A 24,053-nucleotide genomic window follows, 5' to 3' on the forward strand; every position below is an offset into this window, starting at 1 on the left:
GGCCTGGAGCGCATACCGCGCGGGCGACCCTGCCTCACCGCAGGTAATAACCGGCCCACGCGGCGCCCCGCTGTCCTCGCGGCGGGGAAGGTACTAGGGAGGGCAGATTCGAACCTGGCGATGGTCAGTGGACCCCAGGGGCGGGGCCTACCTGTCCCGCCTCGGCACCCGTACTTCCTGCTCCTCCTAAGTCAGGCGTCCCTCATTATCTGATGATAAGCTGCATCTGCAGCCCTTTTAAGACAGGCTGGAAGGCAGGTGGTGTAGTGGTTAAGGGCGCTGGACTCCTACATGGCTGGCCGCTGTTCGAGTCCCTGACCTGGCCGGTAGAGGAGAATGGAGGAGAAGGGATTGCAGCGTTGCCATCCCCCCTAAGGGGTGATTTCTCACTTTCTGTCTGTCTGTCTCTGTCTTTCTGGCAAGCGCACACACCCTATAGCAAAAACTTCTCCCCAAAAAATATTTTTAAGTAAATAAGAAATACTGGACTCCCCAGTCACTGCTGAGCCTCCAGAAGAGGCACCTCCCCACAGGTGATTCCCACCCGCCCAGTAAGACACATCACTGCCAGACTGAACATCGTTTATGCTTAGCGTCCCATCTCAAGTGTACCCTCCTCAGGGAAGTTCTCCCTGACTTCTAGGAAAGGGGAGACCCTCTGGCACCTCTCCTTAAGCTGACCTTCACTTGTCTTTTGCCTCTTAAACCACTGGTGCCCCAGCTCTCTCCCACCTCAGGGTTGGTCCCCAGGCCCAGGTAGAGCTGAGTTTACCTTTCTAAGCAGCTCCCAGGGGGTGCCGATGCAGCTGGCCTGGGGGCCACACCGTGAGAACTGGTGGGGAGGCCTGGGCTGGGGTTCTGAGAATTGTACCCCAGAACCTGACACGTGCTCCAGGAGGAGTGGCATTGGGCACCCCAGCTCTCGTCTCACTCTCTCACGGGGAGTGCGCTGGACCCTGGCCCCTGCGAGGGACTGGGCTTCAGTGGAGCTCCACATAGGTAGGGCCCGCCAGGGGGACAGGCCGGGAGCACATCCCCCAGAGGGTGGGGGATCCATGCCTGTGGAGCCGTGGGGACTTGCACAGTGCTATAAGGTGACCCAGGGAGGCCTCTGGAAGGTGTGGGGTCTGAACTGGGGTTGTCTGCAGATCAGTGGACCATGCCCCCCGCTCCCCATGAAAGCAGGCCAAGGTCACTCTGGCCCAAACTTCCTGCTCAGGGGTCCTGGTTCTAACTGGAGGCAGGCTAGGTCAGTGGTCCGGCCTGAGCAGCTCTGGACTCAGAATTGGTTGAATTCCGAGCCCCACCCCTTGCTGAGCTCCTGGAATGCTTTTTTTTTAGAAAGGTTTTTGCTATAGGGCGCGTGCACTCGCCACAAAGACAGAGACAGAGAGATAGAAAGTAAGAAATCACCCCCCAGGGGAGATGGCCACGCCACAATCCCTTCTCCATTCTCCTCTCAGGATCTTGGGCACACACACACACGCATCAGGAGTAAGTTTAAGCCACCAGATCCAAGACTCGGACTGCAGTCAGCTACATGGGAGTTCAGCGACATAGCCATTACGCTAACTGCTGGTCCCAGAATGCTTTTCTTAATCCTTCTGGATTCATTGCCCCTCTGCCTGTTATGTGAAGTCAGTAAGTCCACAATGGGCTGTGCCCACAGAGAGTCCACACAGTCATGACTCTGCAGGTGCTGCCTCTCCTCCAGGCACGGGGAGACCCCACTCCTCCCTGCCCTCGCCTTCTGCGTTGGTCTAGCAATGCTGGCAAACCACAGGCCGCCGCCTCTTTTCCATGGCCTGTGAACTGAAACGGTTTTTACGTTTTTATTTGTTGATTTGTTTATTTGCAATAGGGCGTGTACTCTTACCAAAGAGATAGAGAGGGAAAGTGAGGAATCACTCCCCTAGGGGGAATGGCCGTGCTGCAGTCCCTCCTCCTCCCATCTCCTCTCAGGATTTTGGCCAAGCATGCACATGGACCCGGTGTGATTTTCAAGCTGTCAGACCTGGGACTCCAACCGTGGTCAGCCATGTGGGATCCAGCGCCTTACCAGTCACACAACCTGCTGGCCCCAGTATTTATTGATTTTTATTGACAGAGGGTATGTGTGCTGTCTAGAGAGTGTGAGCGCTCCCCCAACAGGCCGGGGTAATGCCATAGCCCTTTTTCCTCCTTTCCTTCCGCCTGTGGGATTTTGGACATGCACACAAGTGCCTAGTGTGTTTTTCAAGCCACTAGGGCTGGGATTCAAACCGCAGTTGGCCATGTGGGATCTAGCTCCCAATGCACAATGCTTTCTCACTGGGCCACAGGGCTGGCTTAGTTTTTACGTTTTAAAATGATTGGACAAATATCATGACATGTAAAATACATGAAATTAAATGTCGAGGGCTTTAAATAAAGTCTTATTGGGACACATTCATAATTTATGTAACATCCGGGGTTCACAAAGCCTAGATATTTACTCTCTGGACTTAAGAAAAATGTTTGCCCACCCTTGGCCTTAGCCTTGGCCTAACATATAACCCAGGCTGCTTGAAGCCTTGGCGCCTAGGCAAAGCCCTTTGGAGGAAGGCTTGGACAGTCTCCCAGGTCTGGCCCAGCCCTAGCATAAGCCTGTCACCCAGTAGGTACCTCAGCATTTGAACAAATGGACATCAGTGAACCCGTTGGACTTGACTCACTGGCTCGAATGCCCATGGGCAGGGCCCATGTCATTGCCTTCTGCTAACGAATGCCAAGTCTTGCTTGACAACAGAGCCACTGCTGTTAGGCAGGGAGCCAGGGAAGCAAAGAGCATTGAAACAGTAATCCTGTGGGCATGGGTACGGGTGCTGCGGTGCAGAAGGACGACTCTCTTTTCCTTTTTTTTTTTAATATTTGTTTTAGTTTACAATAGCATGGGCGTGCACCCGGGACTGGTGGGGGGAAGAACACACCCTTCATAGGGTCACATTGTAGTCCCTTCCCCCAGCCCTCCAGGATGTCACGATCTTGGTCATGTGCACATGTACTTAATGTGTTTGCAGGTCTATTTGGGGATCCAAATCCATGACCGGGGGCCAGCCAAATGGTATGGTGGTTAAGGCAGCTGAATCCCACATTGCCAATGCATGGTTCAAGTCCCAGATCTAGTAGTTTGAAAAACACCTTAGGTATGCATGCTCAGAATCCCAAGAGGAGAGTGGAGAAGGGATTAGTCACTCCCCTCCCCAGTGGGAGGGGTATTATCTCATTTTTTCTCTCTCTTTCTCTCCCTCTCTATCTCTCTCCTCCAAGCACATGTGTCCTATAGCAAATTTTTTAAAATTAATTAATTAAAAGACAAACCTGTGATTGCCATGTGGCTTCTAGCACTGCAGTGCAGTTTCCGTTCACTGTGCCAGCAGGCTGGGCTTTTTATCTTTATTTAAGGAATGTGTACACGGTATCTGCCTCGCAGGGTTGTGAGAATTGCAGTCAGTGTTTGCTAAGTGCTTAGTAAAGTCCCTGCACCTCTGAAGCGCCCAGTGGCTTAGCTGTTGCTGTTAGCTTTATCAGTGACTGCCAACTTCTCGGATATCCTCTGAAGGCCCCCAGCTGCATAGCCCAAGAGGGTTGCTTTTGTTCTTATTGACTCTTTGGTCTATATGGAGCATATCGGGCAGCACATGCAGAAGGTGGCACAGAAGGACAACTGAGCCAGATTTGGAGAGTCAGGGAAGCCTTCCTGGAGGACGAGGCTCTGAAGGATGCATTGGAGTTATATGGAGGGATGGACCAAGCTCCTGGGTTGCTTGGGACTGAGAATGGCCTCAGAGGGCAGAACTGGGACAACTGGTCACCGTATGTCTGCAGGGGTGGTAGATGTCCTGCTCCATGGCACAGCATAGGTAAAGGCCTGGAGGTGGAGAGCCTGGTGCCTTTGGGGAGCCGGAGGTAGTGATCAGCGGTGGGAGAGCCCGACCCTAATGAGCCTTGGTGGCTGTCTGCTGAGGGACCTGCCAGCTTCAGTGGCCTGGAGCTGTGCTCACTGCACCTGCAGGGCTGTCCTCCCCTGCTTCCTTCTCCGGAACACCTAGCAGATTCTCTCACTCTTCAGAGGTCCCAGCCTGCACGAGAGGTGAGGGACGACAATTACCTGGACTCCATGACCAGGGAGGCTCTAGGGGCAGGAACTGCATCTGAGAAGAGTGACCGCAGCGGCAGGGTGGGGATAGATGACTGCTGGCGGGAGCCACTGAAATGGTCACAGCAAGAGAGGACAAAGCCTTGACTGGGCAGGGGTGCGGGGAGGCAGAGTGGGGGGAGAGGGTGCGGTGGGACAAACAGGCCTCGGCAGCTGTGGCACCACGTGCCTCTGTGTCTAGTTGTGTGCGCCTTCCTGGTAGGCTCCCTGCTGCTCGTCCCTGAGGGGAGCTCCTTGGGCTGACCTTGCCTGGGTCCTCAGTCCTGTTTCTTAGGGTTCCAGCTATACCGGCGCTTCAGGGTCACCCAGAGGGTGTGGCGAGTGCAATTTTAGAACAAGCCTCTCTCACAGATCCAAGTAGAATCTGCAGATGGGTACAGGGAAAGCTAAGTATGTCCTGCAGGGGCCGGACATCAGAGGGGCAGGGCAGCGTGCCTGGCCTCCTTCAGCCAAAGCCCTGGGTTCCCCTGCAAGCTCAATCCTGGCGGAAGCAGGGCAGTGAGGGCTGGCAGACTGCCCATCCTTCCTGCCGTGTTTGGAGTTTTTCTTTTTTACACAATCAAGTTTTGTGTGGTTAAGACTGGCCAAGTTTTGCTTTCAAGGAGAGTCACTTCCCTAAGAGAATGGGAATAATTGTGGTTAGTGTGTCGTTAGATCATTCCACAGGCAGCCTGCCCTCTCATTGGTTTGCTTGTGTGTACCCCTCGGTGGGTGGCAGGGATAAAGCTGGAGGTGGCAGTTGGGAACAGTGGGGGAGGCATGGGGGTATGTGTGTTGGGGGTGCAGCTGCTGTCCAACCATTCGGCAACATGGAAGGAATATTGGATTTGCTTTGGGGCTGTTCGGTATCTGCTGAAAAGGGCCTGACCTGTACACACCGACCAGGCATGTACTCTGACATTGAACAAGGAGCAGGGATTAAGAAAAGCTTGGGTTTTCTGCCCCTGCCTTAGAGCAGTCCGCCTAATTATAACCCGTCCTCTGAAGTGAGTCTGCCATTCCTTGGGCATGATGACATCGGGCACAATGACTGTCTAACATATTAAAACCAAGAACCATAGAAGGTGCAGATGTCACCCTGCAGGTTCGATGTTGAACTTGATGATGTATGTCCGTGTTCTGGTCACCGACTGCCTTGCGTTTTGACATCTACTATTTACATGTTTTGCGTCCGATCGCCCGCTCTCTGATCCAGTTAACCTCTCTAAAGGACGGGGTCCTGTTCCTGCCCCCCTCCCTCCTGCCCTGCCCCCTTTGCTAATAGGAATTACTCCGGACTTTTCTCTTCCTAGGAAAGTACGTGATGGTGATGGGAGTGGTTGAGGCCTGCAGCCCGGAGCCTTGCCTTCAGGCCGTGAAGATGACAGATCTCTCCCATAATCCCATCCATGAAAGCATGTGGGAACTGGAAGTGGAAGATTTACACAGGACTCTCCCTTAGATAATGACGAACCATCCTTAAAATCAACTGATACGCTGACTCAGTTGAACTTCTCATCGCCATGTGCATCCCACGGACATCATTCTATGTGTATTTCTCAAAAGTTTCCCAAGGGCTTTGCTTTGGTTGACCAAGGACTCCGGATGGAGAATTTTCAAGTGCTAAGGATGTTGCAGCTAGCTCGGCCTCCACTGCCCTCGCTTTGACTGTCTGCTGATGAGAAGCAGATGTTGTGTTCTTTTTTTTTTTTTTTTTCTTTCTGGTTAGTGTGTATTAATTCTCTCTAACGCACATGGAAATCTCATGTTGCATCTCCCAAATTTTGTAAGTGATGATACTTTTTCCATTACTGCTGGATCCCTTTTTTACAGTGCAAAATTGGAATCTCAGTTGTTGCCCATAGTGATTCACATGTGGTTATGGGCTGGAAAACAGACTGTGGAAAAAAAAAGGAATGACATCAGGGCTCCCCGTCTTCACCAATAACTTCCATTCTTGATTTATAAGTCAAATGGTCTTTTCTAAAGGCAGCCACAAATGGCCTCTCAAAGATCCTTTTTTTTTTTTTTTTTTTGCTTTGGACAGGACTCAAACTTTTCAGGGCTATTTCACTCAGATCTAGAAGTGATACCATTTTCTTTGCTTGCAGATGTTGAGACCTTTCACAATTTCTCACTGAGGTTTTGGAAATCAAAGTTGAGAACGACTTCAAGCATTAATTGGACTTCTGCTTTGTAACTCTTGATAAGACACTAAGGAGCTGCCTCCTGGTTTAGAGTTCTGTAATTTTGCTGTAATTGTATTGAATGTTGGATTTCTGCACTCTGCTTATTATCCGTGCCTGATTTTGTTTTTATATTGTAATAACAAAGGAGCCAGATTATGTTCTAACATGGCTATGGAATTTAGCCTGGATTGTTGATATTCTACCATTAATAAATTTGTTTATATGCTGTCTTTTTAAATTTTATTTTATTTATTTATTACTATTGTTCAATTTGACCAGAGAGAGAGAGAAAGGGAGAATGAGAAAGCAAGCCACCAGGTCCAGGACTCGAACTTCGGTCAGCTATGTGGGAGTCTAGCACCTTAACCACCATGCCAACAGCCGGCCCCTATATACTGTATTTTTAAAATCAACTTTATTTTTTAATGTAGCATTAGATTTACAAAACAACTGGGCAGAAAATACAGAGTTCCCATAAACTCCACACTCACTCATCCAGTTTGTTCTGTTAACTTCCTTTAGTAGTGTTTGTTACAATTGATGAGCCAACATCAATGCTTTCTTACTATCTGAAGCCCATAGGACATATTACAGTTCATTCTATGTGTTGTGCATTCTGTAGGTTTTACCAAATACAGAGTGATATGTGTCCATCATTACAGGATTATACAGAGTAGTTTCACTACCCTAGAAGTCCTCTGTGCTTCTCCAGTCCTTTTCTCCCTCCAACTCCAACCCCTGGCAGCCACTAATCTGTTTACCATATCTGTAGTTTCACCTTTTCTAGTCTATGATGTAATTGGATCATTTAATATGTAGGTTTTTTTAAGATTGTTTTTTCACTCACATCCATTTAAGATTCCTTTATATCATTTTACAGCTTGATCGCTCATTTATTCCTTTTTATCACTGAATAATAATTCTTTCATATGAATAAACCATAGTTTCCCCAGTTCATCCATTGGATGGCTTCTTGTTTGATTCCATTTTTTTCTTTTTTTTAAGTTTGCTATAGTGTGTATACACTTGCCCAGATGGGAGGTAGGGCAGAGAAATCATCCCCCAGGGGGAAGACCAAGCCTTAGTCCCTTTTCCTCCATTCTCCTCCTGGGATTTAACTTGGGCACATTTGCACACACACCTGGCATGATTTTTAAGCCACCAGGTCTGGGACTTAAACTGAGAAGTCAGCCATGTGAGATCCGGCCACCTTAACCTTCATGCCATCTGCTGACGCTGATTCCTCCCAGTCTTTGACAGTTATGAATGAAGCTGCTGTGAACGTCAACGCACAAGTTTTGTGTGGACTAACGTTTTCATTTACGGGGTACGTGCCTAGGAGTGCAGTCCCCAGGTAAATGGTGAGCCTGTGGTTAGCCTTGTCAGAACTGCTAGGCTGTCTTCTAAAATGGCTGTATCGTGTGTATTCCCATCAGCAATGAGTAAAAGTTCCTGTTGTTCCACACCCTCACCAGCATTTAGTTTTCAGTATTTTGGATTTGCTGTGTTTAAATGATAGCATTTTCCTTTAAAGGTGGGGCCGATGGGAACGCTCATTGTGTTTATTACTGATCTAGGTTTGTTGCCTGCATGAAGCTTCCTTGGAGCGAGCTAGTGTATGAACTTTAATGGGAACTTTGCAACCCTGTAGACCTGAATTTAAGCCATTTGTCTGTTGCCAAACGTTATGTGCAGCTATAGCTAAGTTATCTAATCTGTCTGTTTTTCAGTTTCTCTTTCTATAAACTGAAGATGATACCTAGCACATAGCACTGGCATAAATAACGAAGGAAGAGGGGTCTAAGTCACTTGTATGTAGAACCTGGCACAAAAAGCACCAAATCACTGTTGCTGAAGCAATACACTCTTATTATCCATTAACTGCCTCAAAAATGCACGCACACGATTTTTCTTTTTCTTCTCTCTTTCTTTTATCCACACCATGGAGTGCATGTGCTTGCCAGAGAGAAGGAAAATGAGAAATCACACCTAAGAGGAGATGGCCACACCACAGTCCCTTTTCCCTCATCCTCCTGAGATTCGGGGCACACAAGCACACACCCTGGTGTGATTTTTCAAGCCTCTGTCTAGGATTCGAACCTTGGTCAGCCAAGTGGAGTCCAGCACCTTTACCACACCACCTGCTGGCCCTCCCCTACACACAATTTTTAGAAATTTTTCTATCTACAGAAAAATGCAAAGGTAGTACACGGAGGTCCCATAGACCTGCACCCATCTTTCCCCACCATTAACATCTCACCTTAGGGGAGCACAGCTTTTCAATTAGTGAACATTGAGATGTTGTTATTCACCCAAGTCGGTACTTTATTCGGATTTCTTTAGTCTTTTCCTAATACCCATTTCTGCTGCAGGGTCCCATCCAGGACACCACAGCCCATTCAGTCACCATGTCTCCTTAGGCTTTTCCTGGATGGGACAGCCGCCCGCTTGCCTTTGATTGCTCTGCAGTTCATTTTGATGCAGACTATGAGCTCTCTCTCGCACACTGTGAGGTCTCTGTGAAAAGATTCTTAGGTTACAGCTTTTTTACAAAATCTTTATGGGTACCCAGCTGTAGCCAGCGAACTGGGGGGTGCAGCCCACTCCTTAAGACTTCAACCTGCAGTCTGCCGTCTGCTGTGGTCCCCTTATTTGAAACCTGCTTTTCTGCTAGAAAACTGACCCCGGCTGCCGAGAACCTCCTGTCCCATATCCTGCCCCGTTGTCATCACCTGACTTCTGGTAAATGGTACCCCACTGAAAAGTGCTGGTTGGGCTGCCATCATTGTCTGGACAATAAACTGTCTCAGGAGTGTGGGGGTTGGGAAAAGCAGGGTGCTGGGTCTTCTTCCAACAGTCCCCAAATCCGCCAGTGGCTGGGTGCTAGGGTGTGCCGCCTCAGCAGGTTACCGCGCTATGTGGTTTCTTCTGAGTATTAATAACTCTCGCTGTTTCGGCTCGTGTTTCCTCTTTGACATCACCAACTGAAAACGCATCTCAGAGGTTTTAGTTTTCTGGTGCCAAATCAAAGCTGGTTTATCAGCCAGCCCCCTCCTGCCCCCCGCCCCCGCCAGACTATGGCAGGCTTGTGTGCTTGGGCTGTGCGCTTCCCTTTTGAAATTGGCTCTTTTCTAAGAACTGAAAATAAGCAACCTAGGCTGTGACTTCACTTTTCTTGGAACTGCTTTACATTACAAAAAAAAAAAAAAAATAAGAAGAAAGAAAGAAACACCAAAAGCCTCACTTAGCTGGTTTTGGATTGCTGAGTTCCGTAATTCTTTCTGTTGCATATTCTTGTAAAGCCGAAGCCTTACTGCGAAATTCTGCATCAGGTGAAGCAGATGCACGCTGGAATGACCGTGCAAAATCATGGAGTGTTTGGTCTCCTGGCCGGTTTGGGTATGATCCAGCAGTGCTCCAGGAGAAAATGGAGAGACCTCGTGTATAGAGTTAGTGGCCTGCCAGTTCTGTGGGTCACAGCCCTGACTGAGATCTGCTGGGCCACCATGGGCCAGAGCTGCTGTTGCTAAGCCTCGGGCTGGGGTCCAGACTCGCTGAGTGGCTGCCTGTCACAAAGCTGAAGGAAAAGTGCGTGTTCAGCCGTAGTGACCTACATTAGCAGACATGTTGGAGCCCATGCAAAAGGATGGCCCCAGCAACCCCTGCCTGCTTCGAATAAGGGAGATGGTGACGTGGTCCCATCTGAGGTCTAGTCCTTGTCCTGCTCTTCCTGTCGGATCTTGGCTTTAGGATCCTGGGAACCAGATTAGATGGCCCTCCTGAGTACAGATCTCTGTAAAAAAGCCAAGCCCCAGTTGTCCTGAAATCCTCTGTTGGCATCTCTGTCCCCGATGGAGGGGCTTCCAGTGGTCTGTCCCTTACTTACCCCTGCCCAGCGTGGGGTCTTGCATAACCTACATAGATGCTCAGTAAACGCTAGGACTGGCCAGTTTTTAGGTTGAAAGACAGAGGAACCCTACAAGCAAAGGCACAGTGTTTTTTAATTTACACTTGGCTCCCAGCAGCTTTCAAATGAAAGGAGCCTCCTAATAGAAAGTCTTGTCTTTCTTTTCTTCTTTAGTTTTTGTTATAGGATGCATGTGCTTGGCAGAGAGAGAGGGGAAATAAGAAATCGCCCCCAGTGAGGATGGCCATGCCTCAATCCCTTCTCCTCCATTCTCTTGGGATTTGGGCCGCACATGTTCATACACATGTACCCAGTGTGATTTTCAAGCCACCACGTCAAGGACTTGAACCACACAGCTGGCCACGTGGGATCCAGTGCCTTAACTACCACACCACCTGCTGGCCCAAGAGGGCCTTTTGAATGATGGGCCTATTGGAACCTATCTGTGTAGTTTGTACCAGACCTGAGCACCCTGGCTAGAATGTTGGGGAGTGCTCTGAAGTACAGAGGGAAGACTTGATAAAGACATAAAAGCGGGGGAGAGAAAGACAACTGTATCCAAAGAAGGATTGAGCAGAATTTGAAATGAGAGTCCTTTGAGAATTCTTAAGTGTCTCTTGATACGGAATGCAAATTCGATTCAGAGTTATGTGCTGGGACTGCTAGAAGCCTTCCCCTTGCTGCCTCATTTTACTGTGGCAGTACCCCTGGGAGATGAGTTCCCTCTCCCCTGCTTTCCCAGCTGTGAAAACTGCAGCCATGGAGATAAGTCCTTCCTCCAAGGACATCTGGCCAGTGGCTCAGACAGACATGTGAACCAGTAGGTGCCTCCCATTGTTAGGGACGCTGTGTTTCGCTTTTCCTTCTTCAAGGATGCTGCTCTTCCTCAGGGCAGCTAAAGGAGCTCAGGCTTTACGCTTGGGCGCTAGCACCCCCTACTGGTCTGCCCAGACAGTTGGCTGCCCTGAGCTATGGGAAATGGAATGACAGCCAGGTGACCAGAATGAAAAGCCACAGAATGGGCCAAAGGAACAAAACAGGGCCGTGAGAAGCTTTGCAGCTGCCTTCCCCAGGAGTTGTGCCATTTGTCCTGGGAGTGGGGCATGGTGTCAGACTTGGCTCTCAGATAGGTTCTGATAGGCCTGCTTTTTCTTTTCTTTCTTTCTTTTTCTGGGGGGAGAGGATTTTGTTATAGGGTGTGTGCGCTCGCCAGAAAGACAGAGAAACAGAGAGACAGAAAGTGAGAAATCACCTCCCCAAGGGGGATGGGCACACTTCAATCCCTTCTCCTCCATTCTCCTCTCGGAATCTTGGGCACGCATGCACACGCACCCAATGTGAGTTTAAGCCGCCGGGGCCAGGACTCGAACTATGGTCGACTACATAGGAGTCCAGCAACACAGCCATTACGTTAACTGCTGGTCCCCCAGGCCTGCTTTTGAACCCAGCACCAGTGTTTATTAACTGGATGACCTTGGGCAGCTTCCTTCACCTCTCTGAGCCTGGTGTCTGCTATCTACAGAGAGCTTAGGTAACTTGTCCACGTGGCTACTAACCGAGAACAGCAGTTTGAGAAGGTGCTCTGGAAATGCTCCTTTAGCCTTTCTTGCTGGAGGCCTGCTCCAGCCGGGCTGGGTTGAAGCTCGTACACAGGAAGGCGACACGGGTGAACTAAAATCAGACTGAAATCTCAATGTTCTATAGCATGTTCTCAGCCGACTATAGTCAGAGCCAGCTCAAGACTGCAGCCCTGATGGCTAGGAGACATACGTATTTATTGAAGGAGTTTGACAGGAGTAGGATGGGTGAGGGGAAGTAGGTAAAAGATTTAAAGAAACAGGGTATACAAAGTATGGAAACAATAATCATAAAACATGATGCACTGTTCTGTTTGATCAGGTGAAGCCAAACACATTCCTTAGAACGAAGGAGTCCATTTTGTATGGTGCATTTTCTTCTTAGATCTTGATTACCAGGAAGGGTCTTTTGAAGAGGGGACTTGCAGGAGGCTTGATAACTTCAGTCCCAGGTCAACTCGATAACTTCAGTCCTGGGCCAAGGCAGCAGCATTGCTGGTTATAAGGGCCTAGATAGAAATCTTGTCTTGTTAAGTAAAGACATGGTTAATATATACTAAAGTGAAATATCTATATTGCTTCTGGGGTAATTTACAGCTATGGGGGTGAACCTATTGCCTACATGGGAAAGGAGTGTGGTCTTGTGAGCAGCTTAATGACTGACCTAAAGGTTACTGTGTACTTGGGACCCTCTACGTGCTGTTCTATACAATGGCTGTGGCTTGGAGAACGGCAATCTTCCCTTGTCCTGAAATCAAAGGTGACTCATGGTCTTTGTTTGGGGTATCAGTGCCTCCCAGATGAGTCCCTGAGCCTCCCCCAGCTACTGAGGTCGTTTCACCAATTTAGTAGCTTTCCATTAACTCAAACTTTTCACTGCTATCTATGTAATCCCCAGTAGGAGAGGTGAATGCAGCATTCTTTATTGACATTTTACAGGCAGGTGGAGTGAGTCTCAGGGGATATTCCCGTTCTCCCACGTTAAGGATCCGCATTCCTTCAGGATTATTGTAAAAGTTACAGTAAGGCTGGGGGTGTTATTTTGCCCTTATGGGGTACCGTCCATAAAGCTCATGGCAGAGAAATTGACTGCAGGCCAGTACAGCAAAGCACAGTTAGAAACTGGAGCATGTAAACTGTCAGCCTTGCTTCACAGTTCCTTCTCAGCCCAGCCTTGCTTAGACATGAGAGGCAGCTCCCCATGTTCTGCCTGTGTTAGCTGCATGGCCCCGTCACTTTCTGTCACCATCACCTACTGAACACCTGCTCGGTCTCAGGCCTGGGGGTGCACACGGGGAACAAGACTTGAGTTTGCCTCCTGTGCCACACGGGCTCTTCTCTGACCCCCCATTTTGCCATCCCTCCTGTCGACAGCCTGAGAACCTTCTCTGTTTTTAGGAACCCGTGTAATTAGATTGGGCTCGCCTGGATAATTCAGGCTGCCTTCTCTATCTCAAGGCTCTTAATATAATCACACCTACAAAGTCCCTTTTGCTACAGAAGGTAACATCACAGGGACTGGGGTGTGGATATTCTGGGGGTGAAGGACAAGTGGCATTCTTCCCACCTTGCCTGCCCTCTAGTCCCCAGAGATGCACGCATGTCCCAAATGCAAAATGTATTGACCCTGCCACAGGGCCCCCAGGGCCTCGTCTCATTACAGCATCAACTCAAAGTCCGTACCTCTCGAACACTCATCATCCCCAAAGCTGATCACGTCATCTCACTCATCCTCTCTGATAGGGGAAGTCCTGAGTCTGATTCCCCCTGTGCACAATTCCTTTCCACGTGGGCCCGTGAGACTCAGGAAACAAGCTGTCTGCTCTCAGAATACGAGAGGTGGCAACCCAGAGAGCTACCATCTAGTTCTGTTCTGATCCAAGGGACCAGAGATGTGCCATGGCCTGGAAAAACTAGGAAAGAACAAACAACAAGACTCTACACCCAGAAATGCCTAACCACTGAGCTTCCCTTCCTCCACGCCAGATAGGAAGGGGGCATCTCAGCAGGGTCTGTCACCACCTGACTTCAAGTCCTGTGAGAAGAGGGGACAGCAGGACCAGAGGTCTTCATCCCATGGGTGATGCTTACTTGAAAAAGTAGGCGTTGGACGCTGGCCCACTCCATGTACAGCCTTGCCACTTATTTTCTTTCTTTCTTTCTTTCTTTTTTTTAAGAGATTTTTGCTATAGGGTGTGCATGCCTGCCAGAGAGACAGAGAGGCAGAAAGTGAGAAATCACCCCCCAGGGGGGATGGCCACACCTCAGTTCCTTCTCCTCCATTCCCCTCTTGGGATTTTGGGCACTCACACATACACACACAGCATGAGTTTTAAGCCACCAGGTCTGGAACTCGAACCGCAGTTGACTACATGGGAGTCCAGCAATGTAACCATTACACCATCCGCCGATCGCCGATCCCAAGCTGTGCCACGTTTGCATTCGAAAACTTTCCCAGAGCACAGCCAATCCTGCGAGCAGGATTTGCGATCCTGAACGTGGCTGTTTCTAACCTCGAGCCTTGAGTTGGAGTCTGTGAGGGCGCAGGAACCTCAGTGTTCACAGCGCTCTCCAGGTGCTTCTTAGAATCAACCAGGATTCACAGCTGCAGGCCTGTAGCTCCCTGACCTGGTAAGTGCTGTGGAGGCCCCTCAGGCAGGGGCCCCAGAGTCCAGAGGGTGAGGGAAGGACTCAGGAGCCTGCAGGGCCACAACCAGTAGGGCCAGTCATCCCCAGCCTTCTGAGGAGGAGAAATGGAGGATGGAAGATGCCAGTATGGAGGAACTGGCCTCATCCTGCTCTCAGACCTCTTGGACCATCTCCCATGCTGAGCTACTACAGGTGTCACAAGGCAGTGACGTCAAAAGTGAGTCCGTTAAAAGAAAACTATTGGGGGGCCAGCAGGTGGCATGAGGTTAAGGCACTGGACTCCCAGATGACTGACCACAGTTCGAGTTCCCAACTTGGTGACTTGAAAATCATGCCGGGTGCATGCGCGTGCATGCCCAAACTCCTAAGAGGAGAATGGAGGAGAAGGGATCGTGGTGGGTGGCCATCCGCCCTGGGGGGTAATTTCTCACTTCCCTCTCACTGTCTCTGGCAAGCGCACATGCCCTATGGCAAAAACTTTTAAAAAAGAAAAAAAGAAAGGCTCTGGAAAGAAGCTGCTTCTAGGCTCACTTGGTGGTTGGCTGAATTCAGCCCCTTGTGATGGTCCGACTGAGGTGCCATTTCCTTGCCAGCCATAAACGGGGGGCTCCTCTCAGCTCCTCAGGGCCCTTCTATCTCATGCCAGAAATGTGCATAGACTGTCATGACTCCAATCTCTGCCCGTCTGCCCTCCAGGCCCGGATTTTAAGGACTCCTTAAGGCAGGTCAGCGCCCCCCCTCCCCCCCACACACACACCCACACACACACTTCCCTCATTTCAAGATCAACTGATTTGGGACTTGAACGACATCTGCAAAGTGCCTTCAGAGCAACACCAGGATTAGTGTTGGGTTGAATACCTGGGAGAAGGTGTGCCCCCAGGGCAGGGACTGTGTGGGTGAGGAGGTTACCCCACAGGGATCGGCCACATACATCAGTGTATGGGGTAAGGCAGGTTTTAGAGGCAGCAATCAGGGTTTTCAACTGCAGCTCCACGCCCACTCACCTGGCCACCGAGGCTCTGTCTCTCTTCTCCAGAACGGGAATGCAATGACCGCGTTAAACCCGTGGCAGTTCATCAGGTGTGTTGATGCCCTGGTTGTAACATTCTCCTTGCTGCTATTAGTCACCCACTCCCAGAGCTGCCCTGCCCACGGCGAGACCAGCTTTGTCTTGGGAGGTGTGGGCATGGTGGTTTCCCCGCTTTTCACGTACTCTGCCTTGCTGGCTGGTGGTATGGCCCTTTAAGGAGAGTGAGCTTGCTGGCTCAGGATCTTGGCCTGCCTCCCCAGTTTGGCAGGCTGGCCCAGACGGCTTGAGAAAGGAAAGGCAGCGGAGAAAAGTCTTTTTAGAAGTATATGTATGTAGTCAAGCGTATATCCAGTGCGAACAGAACATAATTGCATGTGCGGACAGGAGTCTCCACCAGCCCCAGGCGGGGCTGCTCCGTGGGCGGGAGGTAATTTCCCCCCTCCTCCCCCCTGCAGGGCTCAGGCAGACAGCGGAGACCTGGCTTTCTCATGGGGGTGGGCGTAGGCAGCGGGCCCTGAGCATCTTGTTTATTCCACAGTTATGGGCCTTTAGTACCAAATCTGCTTGAAAACCTTGTGAAATTGTTTATGGAGAAAGAAAAAATGAGGAATCTTGGGTAATGGGAAGCCAGCCAGCCAGTGTGGCCGAAGTTCCAACATGGGTGGTTTATAACTAATTGGAAAAACATGTCTCATCTCAGTCGGCTTCATCCTCTGCAGTGGCCGGGGTCTGTGATCCCAGGAGGTTTAAGGGGTGTAATCGGCTCCCAGGGTGGTCACAGTGACAAAAGGGGATGAAGCGCTGCCCGGGCTCACGGTTCCTGCAGGTGTGGCCAGCTCCATCTGGGGAGCAGGAGCCTGTCACCAGCCCTACTGGCTGGGGGTCTGCTGTGGCTTCAAATTCAGCCTTGAAACCAGAGGTTCTGGAAGCAGAGTTGCAGACCCAGACAGGAAGAGGTAACCGCCAGCATTTAAGTGCTCAGAGACAAGGAATCCCTGACACTGATTAAAAGCACAATCTGGGGTCCTTCCACCCTTTACAAGGTTGTTTGCAGAGAAACAGAAGTTGTTGGCCTCAGCTTTCTCTTCCTCACTGGGGTTCTCCGTAAGAGAATGTTCCCAGAGACAGACGATCTGGCTGAGCCTTGTTCCGTGCTGGTATCCTTAAGGGGGAACCTCTTGTCAGCAGAGGAAACTTGGCCGGCTGACCCATTGGCTCCTCTGGTCCAGGCTCTGCAAACAGACTGGCTGACTTGAGGCTCCCAAGTCAGAGGCTCCCACCTGTCCACATACTGGCCTTGCTGGCTAGTCTCAGTCCCTGGATTTCTCTGAGCTGCTGTGGTGTCACTTGTAAGATAGGGAGAATGACATGCCACCCCTCCCCAGGGTACTTTCAAGATGACAGGCAGTGCGTGGAACAGCCCTCCCCCTGCCGTGGACCACGAGGTGACGCTGCTATTAGAGTTATATGGGTTTGTGGTTTCCTCTCACTATTTCCACTTCCTTCCTGAAACCCCAAAAGAGGCTTCTTAGGAAAAGAAGGGCCTTTCAGATCCCTGAGCACAGCTGGGAATGGCCATCCCCAGTTAGCCAGCTGGTTGGAGCCTAGGGGACTGGGCTAGGCTGTGGGTCTAAACCACTGGGGCCACTGAGGCACAACTGGGCCACCACTGAGCATTGTTGGCTGTCCTGCAAATGTCACATTAGCTCATGCCTGGGGTTGCTCCAATATTGCTGAAAAGGGGTGCCAGACCTTGTCCCACTCAGGTCATGCCTCCTAATGGGGCCCTATAGTCACACTAAAGACAGAGCTGGGTCCTGTGCCTCCCAGAGATATTTAGCACAGAGCGTATAATAGGGCCCAGCCCTGTGGCCCCAGCCCCTCTGCTTACCATCAGTTACATGGTTCTGTGGACCGGACTCACTCTTGAAGTGGTGGGCTGCCAATCATTAAAGTGGTCGAGGGGCAGGCACCAAGCTGTGTAAGGCTCCTTCAGGAAATGGCTCCAGTATGGCTATTCTGGACCTAGGTGTGGGTCTCCCTGTTTAGAGGGGCCCCATGGCTAGCCAGACCCTTGTTTTATGGAAACCCCCATATACTTCAGCCACTGAGAACCTGTATTAAGTGGCTCTGAAGCAAGAATGGCTACTTAATTTGTGGGGCCAGCACAAAATGATAATGTAGACCCTCTCTCTTGAAAATTAAGATTCAAGATGGCGAAGGCTGAGCACAGCTGGAGAGAGTGAAGGTGGGTGGGGTCTGCAGCTGTGGACAAATTCAGCCATCTCTCCCATGGGTGGGATGATGTGGGTCTTTTCGAGGCTGTTGGCCCAAGGCTAATGAGATGAGTGGGGCTTGCTCAAGTCAAGGCCCAGAGGCCAGCCGAGTATGACATGCAGTGACAGCTGGTGGAGGTGGGGCTCCAGGCAGCATCTTGTCTCTAAAACGGGGTCCCTGAGTCTTGATCATCTTTCACAGGGTTCAGAGTAAAACCCAGAAGGTCAGGAAATGGCATTACAATTGTCACTATTCAAGTCAACACCGTTTTTTTTTTTAAATGTGTTAGCCTTGTGATTTTGGATCATGCATATTCTCTTGCTTCTATGAGAGGAAACCAGCCACACTGATGAGCCTCAGAAGCAGATCTGTCAGGCCAGGTGACCTTACTAACCTGGGGAAAAGATAAGCCACAACCCAGCAAGAATTTGCTCCTTGTTTGTTTTGCCTTTGACCTTCAACCCCATACATTCCTACAGACACTTTGCCCATGGCAAAACTTTGCAAAGACCTTAACTTCCCTCTTTTTTTTTTTTTAAGAGTTTTTTGCTATAGGATGTACTTGTAGGAGAGACAGAGAGACAGGAAGAGAGAAACCACCCCCCAAGGGCGATGACCACACTGCAATCCACTCTCCTCCCAGGATTTTGGGCATGCACACACACGTGCCCAGTGTGAGTTTTAAGTCTCCAGGTCTGAGACTTGAACCATGGTCAGCTGCGTGGGAGTCCAGCGATGTACCTATTACACCATCTGCTGGTCCAGAAGTTTCCTGTTTTAAGTGAGATTTCCAGATGAATTTATGTTGTCTGGAGAAGGGTAGTACCATGTACCTGAAGAGAATGGGTTAAAGGGTTGCCAAGGAAACTACTGTTTATAAAGTTTGACTTATGTTACTTATTGGTAAAAAAGAAAAATGAGGGGACCAGCAGTTGGCATAATGGCTATGTTGCTGGAGTTCCATGTAGTCAACCGCAGTTCGAGTCCCAGACCCAGTGGCTTAAACTCATGCCGGGTGCGTGTGCATGTGTGTCCAAGATCCTGAGAGGAGAATGGAGGAGAAGGGATTGTGGCATGGCCATCCCCCACCAGGGGGATGTCTCTCTGTCTCTCTCTTTCGTTCTAGCAAGCGTACGTGCCCTATAGCAAAAAACTCTCTAAAAAAAGAAAAGAAAAAGAAAAATGAGTGCCATTTTATTCTTTCTCCCAGATGGTGGACAGGAGGGGAAGCCTTACTGGGTGAAGTGAGACAGCACATGGGCACTGAGACAGAACAGGGGATTCTGGAGCTCCTCTCTTTACGTAGGACCCCTTTGTCATCTACCTGCCAGGCCCCACATTAAGAGAAATAAGCCTGGATGTGGTGGCATGTACCCTTAGTCCCTAGCTGGGAGCTGAGGCGGAGCATGGCCACAAGGGAGCTGCTGTCTCCCCCCCGCCCCCTCCCAAAAAAGCCAGTAATCTGATTGGGTGGGAACAGACAGAAGATTCTCCGGGTGGGTGGGACCAGAAGGCAGGAGTCTGCAAAAAACTGAAAGATGACCCTTTTGTATTTTTGAGGGGGAGAAAGATCTCTTTTAATTATGAAACCAAAATATCATTTGCAATACCTTCCTTTTCCTAATAGTCTTTTTTTTTTTTTTTTTGTAATTTCAGTCTTTCATTCCATGAGCCAGAGAGAGATACAGCACCCCTTGTTGACACATCGACCTATCCCCAACTTCAGCAAGCCTAGATAACGGGCCTGTGCTTCCTCAGGGAAGTCTCCAGATGTGAACCTGCAGCCTTCCCACTGGGTGTGCCTCGCAGAGTGTGTCACACCACTGCTCGGCCCCTCCTACTTGTCTTTTAAAAGAAATACAATTCACATACCATAAATGTACTGCTTTAAAATGTACACTTCAGGGGCCAGCAGTGGTGTAGTGGTTAAGGTGCTAGACTCCCACGTGGTCAACTGTGGTTCGAGTCCTGCACCTGGTGGCTTGAAATTCACACTGGGTGCATGTACATACATGCTCAAAATCCCGAAAGAAGAATGGAGGAGATGGAGGAGAAGGGATTGTGGCCTGGCCATTCCCCATGGGAGGTGATTTCTCACTTTCTGTCTCTCTGTCTCTCCAGTCAGCACACACCCCCTATAGCAAAAAAGCTCTCAATAAATAGATAAATAAATAAAAGAAAATGTACTCTTCACTGGTTTTAGTGTATTCACAAGTTTGTGCATCTGTCGCCACTGTCTAATTTAAAAAGCACAAAGTTGGCATTGATAAATGCTATGAAAAATAGAAGAAGCTGCCAAACTGTCTTCCAGAGTGGCCACACTACCTTTATGTACACAGTGGCTCTACGTCAGCCCCAACACCCCAGCCCTTGGCGTTGAATGTTACATCTTTTTAATGTTGACCCTCTAGATAAGCATGCATTTGAAGTGTTCCCTTAGCAGCCTGAAAGATTTCTTCATAGAGACTTATATGTGGGGCTTGCTGTCAAAAGGGGGGATATTTTCTTCTATTAAGTTTTCTGCTTGCTGTTTATGTTGCTACATTGCTGACCTGACCCCCCGAGTGAAATCTGCCTGCCTTGTTTTTCAGTTTCTTCTCTGGGATTTTCCAGAGTAAATATTATTATTTCACCTCATCTTTTCTCCTTAAATATCTAACTTTTTTCCCCTGCCTCCTTTCATTATCTAGGGTCTCTAAGATAATAGTGATAATAAAGGGCACTCCTTTGTTCCAGAATTTAATGGAACCTTTTGTTGCCTCTGGAGATACTGGGTTTTGGCTTGATGAGGTGTGTCCCTGTGATTTTATCCTTCTTAATAATGTGATAGAACTTTTGTAATTAGTAGTAAATTCATCAAATGTCTTTTCATCATCTGTGATGATCATGATGTTTCTCTTTTAAAATATTAATATAGGGGCCAGCAGGTGGCATGGTGATTAAGGTGCTAGATTCTCACATGGCTGACTGTGATTCAAGTTCTGGACCTGGCAGCTTGAAAAATCACACCAGGCACATATGCGTGCATGTCCAAAATCCCAGGAAGACAATGGAGAAGGGATTGCAGCGTGGCCATCCCCACTGGGGCGTGATTTCTTACTTTCACTCTCTGCCTCTCTCCAGTGAGCACATGCTCCCTATTACATCTAAATAAATAAATAAAATTTAATATGAATAAAATGAAAAGCTGTCTTAGTATTGAACCATCCTTGTCACATTACACAGGTCTCGCGGTTCTGGTGACATTTTTTAATGGCCAAGTGGGTTTTATTTGCTAATATTTTATTCTGGAATTTTTGGCTTGATTTATATGTAAATTAACTTGGTCTGTGGTTTCTCTTTACTGTACTGTAATCACTGACTTATAAAACCAGGGTTCTACAGGTTTCCAGTAAAGAATTTAGAAGCCAGAGCCAGCAGGTATTATGGGGGTTAAAGGCACTGGACTCCCACAGGGCCAACTATGGTTCAAGTCCTGAACCTGATGACTTACCAACTTGCTTTTTCACTTTCCCTCTCTCTCTCTCACTCTGTCCCTCTCTGGTCAAATTAAAATAATAAATAAATAAGATTAAATAAATTCTTTTTAAAAAACAACAACATAATAATCATTTGGAAGCCTTTTTGCTTTCTCTAGACCCTGGAGCATTTAGATCTTTGCCATAGCGTACGTGCACTCACCAGAGGGAGACAGAGACAGAGAGAAGGAAAGTGAGAAATCACCCCCAAGGGGGATGGGCGCACACATTCCCTTCTTTATTCTCCCCAGAGCAGGGTAGATCACATTGGAATTAGTGCTCCCAAGGCTTATTGACATCACCTGGAAAACAGTACCCCGAGTTCCCCCACCCCCTCCCTGCTTCGCCATGTGTTTGGGAAATGACAGTCTGTCGGGTTCCTGCTGGTACGGACAGATGTCTCTTTGGGTACCTATTGGTACTTTTTCTCTCTAGAAAATACCCATTTCCTCTAAGTTTTTAAATTTTCTTGCACAGTATTGTTGCTTCCCCCCCCCTTTTGTGTTGATTAGCTTAAAATCTTCCTCCTCCATCGAAACTCCCTTTTGGTTAATTTAAGGCCATGGTTTTGCTGTTAATTTATTGATTTGAAAAAGTGGGGGCCAGCCTCCAGGTTGGTGTTAGAGAAGTAGGCCCAGCTGCACCTCACACCCCCATGGCCCCTGCAGCAGAGGGTAAGTGCTGGAAAGCTCTGGGTTCCAAGGCAACTGGCCAGCATGCTGCGGGGTGACCTCACCACCGCCCACCCCTTCCCCATCTTTAAAGGATATTTGAAACTCAAGGTGGGTAAGAAAATCCGATGCAGTTGTTTATAGATGTGTCTGCCGGGTCAGTTTCCTTCCTCACTTAGACCGCGTGGAATGTTCCCTCCTGCTCTGCTGTAAAACTCAGGTTCCGCCCCGTGGCTGGGCTTGAATGTGACATTTACCTCAGCAGATGCAAGAATGGCCCCGGGGGTTTCTGCCAGGAAATGGCTGGAACGTTTTCCTCCTTGAGGATAGAACGCCAGTTTCCAGGAGGAAGCCTCCTCACTCTCCTCCTCCTCTCCTTCTCCCTCCTTACCTTCCCCCTCCTGCTCCCCCCTCCTCCCCTCCCCTCACTACCTTCAGGATTCTGTCCTGTTAACTGTTAACATCCACTGATTTTGGAAAACTTCTTTTGAGCCTCTTCTTTTCTTTTTTTTTTTGGCTAGAGGGTGTATGTTCTCACTGGAGAGAGACAGAGACAGAGAGAGATAGAGGGAAAGTGAGAAGTAAAACCCCAGAGGGGAATGATCGTGCTGCAAGCCCTTCTCTATTCTTCTCATGGGATTTTGGGCATGCATGCACACGTGCTCAATGTGATTTTCAAGACTTTGGGTCTGAAACTTGAACCACGCTGTCGGCCATGTGTGACCCAGCCACTTTCACCACCATGCCACCGGCTGGCGCGGCCATCTTGACCATTTTAAAGTACAAGTTCAGTGGCATTAAGTACATTCCCCATGTTCACAACCATCATAACCGTCCGTCTTCAGACCTTTTCACCTTCCCCCAACTAAGCCTCTGAACCCGTCAAATAGCACCCTCCTCGTCCCTGCGCCCCAGCGCCTGCTCACACCCATCTTCTTCCTAGCTCTGTGATGGTCTACTCTCGGCACTTCCTAGAAGTGGAGTCATCCAGTATTTGTCCTGTGCTGTCAAAAAGCCTGGCTTTTGTCACTTAGCACAATGACCTCACGGTTCATCCGTGTGGTAGTGTGAGCCAGAATTCCCTTCTTTTTTAAGGCTGAATAACACTCCTTTATACGGATAGACCACATTTTGTTTGTCCATTTAGCCATCCAGGCACATTCGAATTGCTTCCGCCTTTTGCTTCCTTTTAATTTTTAAAACTTCTGGGAGAAATAACATGATAACAATTATAGAATCTTTTTTTTTTTTTTTTCAGAGTTTTTTGGAGAGGTTTTCACTATAGGGCGCGTGTGCTCGCCAGGAAGATGGAGAGAGACAGAGAGACAGAAAGTGAGAACTCAGCCCCCAGGGGGGATAGCTGCACCACAATCCCTTCTCCTTTCTCCTCTCAGGATCTTGGGCACCCATGCACACGCGCCCGGCGTGAGTTTAAGCCACTGGGTCCGGGACTCAAACCGCCATCGACTACATGGGAGTCCAGCGACGTAGCCATTACGCTAACTGCTGGTCCCTTGAGAGTTGTTTTGTTTTGTTTTGTTTTTGCTATAGGGCGTGTGCGCTCACCAGGAAGACAGAGAGAGACAGAGAGATAGAAAGTGAGAAATCACCCCCCAGGGGGATGGCCATGCCCCAATCCCTTCTCCATTCTCTCCTCGGGATCTTGGGCATGCATGCATATGTGCCCGGCGTGAGTTTAAGCCACCGAGTCTGGGACTCGAACCACGATTGACTACATGGGAGTCCAGTAACGTAGCCATTATGCCAACTGCTGGTCCCAACAATGATAGAATTTTAAAAGAAAAATAACCACCTCCAGTGCTCTCACCATATGTGGTCTGTCTCCATTTTTCTATACTGCCTGCCAGTTTTGTCCACATGAAGTCATTTGTAGTGCAGATTGTTTACAAAGTCTTGTTTTCTGTTTTACTTGAAGCCTTATTTTCTTTTTTTTTTTCATGTTAAAACATTGCCTTATGTTGGAGTTCTTGACAAAGGAGTTCAGGATCGTGCATCAAATTAATACATAACTTGTAAAACCATCTCTCACCAGGCGGCGTGTAACTGTTCATTGTC

At 49.0% G+C, this 24,053-nt stretch overlaps 1 long non-coding RNA gene across 1 annotated transcript; it reads right to left on the minus strand.

The window, feature by feature from the left end:
• Nucleotides 1-12,098: 12,098 nt before the first annotated feature.
• Nucleotides 12,099-16,086, minus strand: LOC102499703 (uncharacterized). Its single transcript, XR_334254.3, has 3 exons — nucleotides 15,486-16,086; nucleotides 13,921-14,032; nucleotides 12,099-12,338 (listed from the first exon to the last, which is right to left on the minus strand). It is a non-coding gene; the product is annotated as an uncharacterized LOC102499703 (long non-coding RNA).
• Between the last annotated feature and the right edge of the window lie 7,967 nt (nucleotides 16,087-24,053).

The sequence above is a fragment of the Tupaia chinensis genome, unplaced genomic scaffold (assembly GCF_000334495.1).
Source record: "Tupaia chinensis unplaced genomic scaffold, TupChi_1.0 Scaffold000182_1, whole genome shotgun sequence".
Taxonomy (NCBI): domain Eukaryota; kingdom Metazoa; phylum Chordata; class Mammalia; order Scandentia; family Tupaiidae; genus Tupaia; species Tupaia belangeri.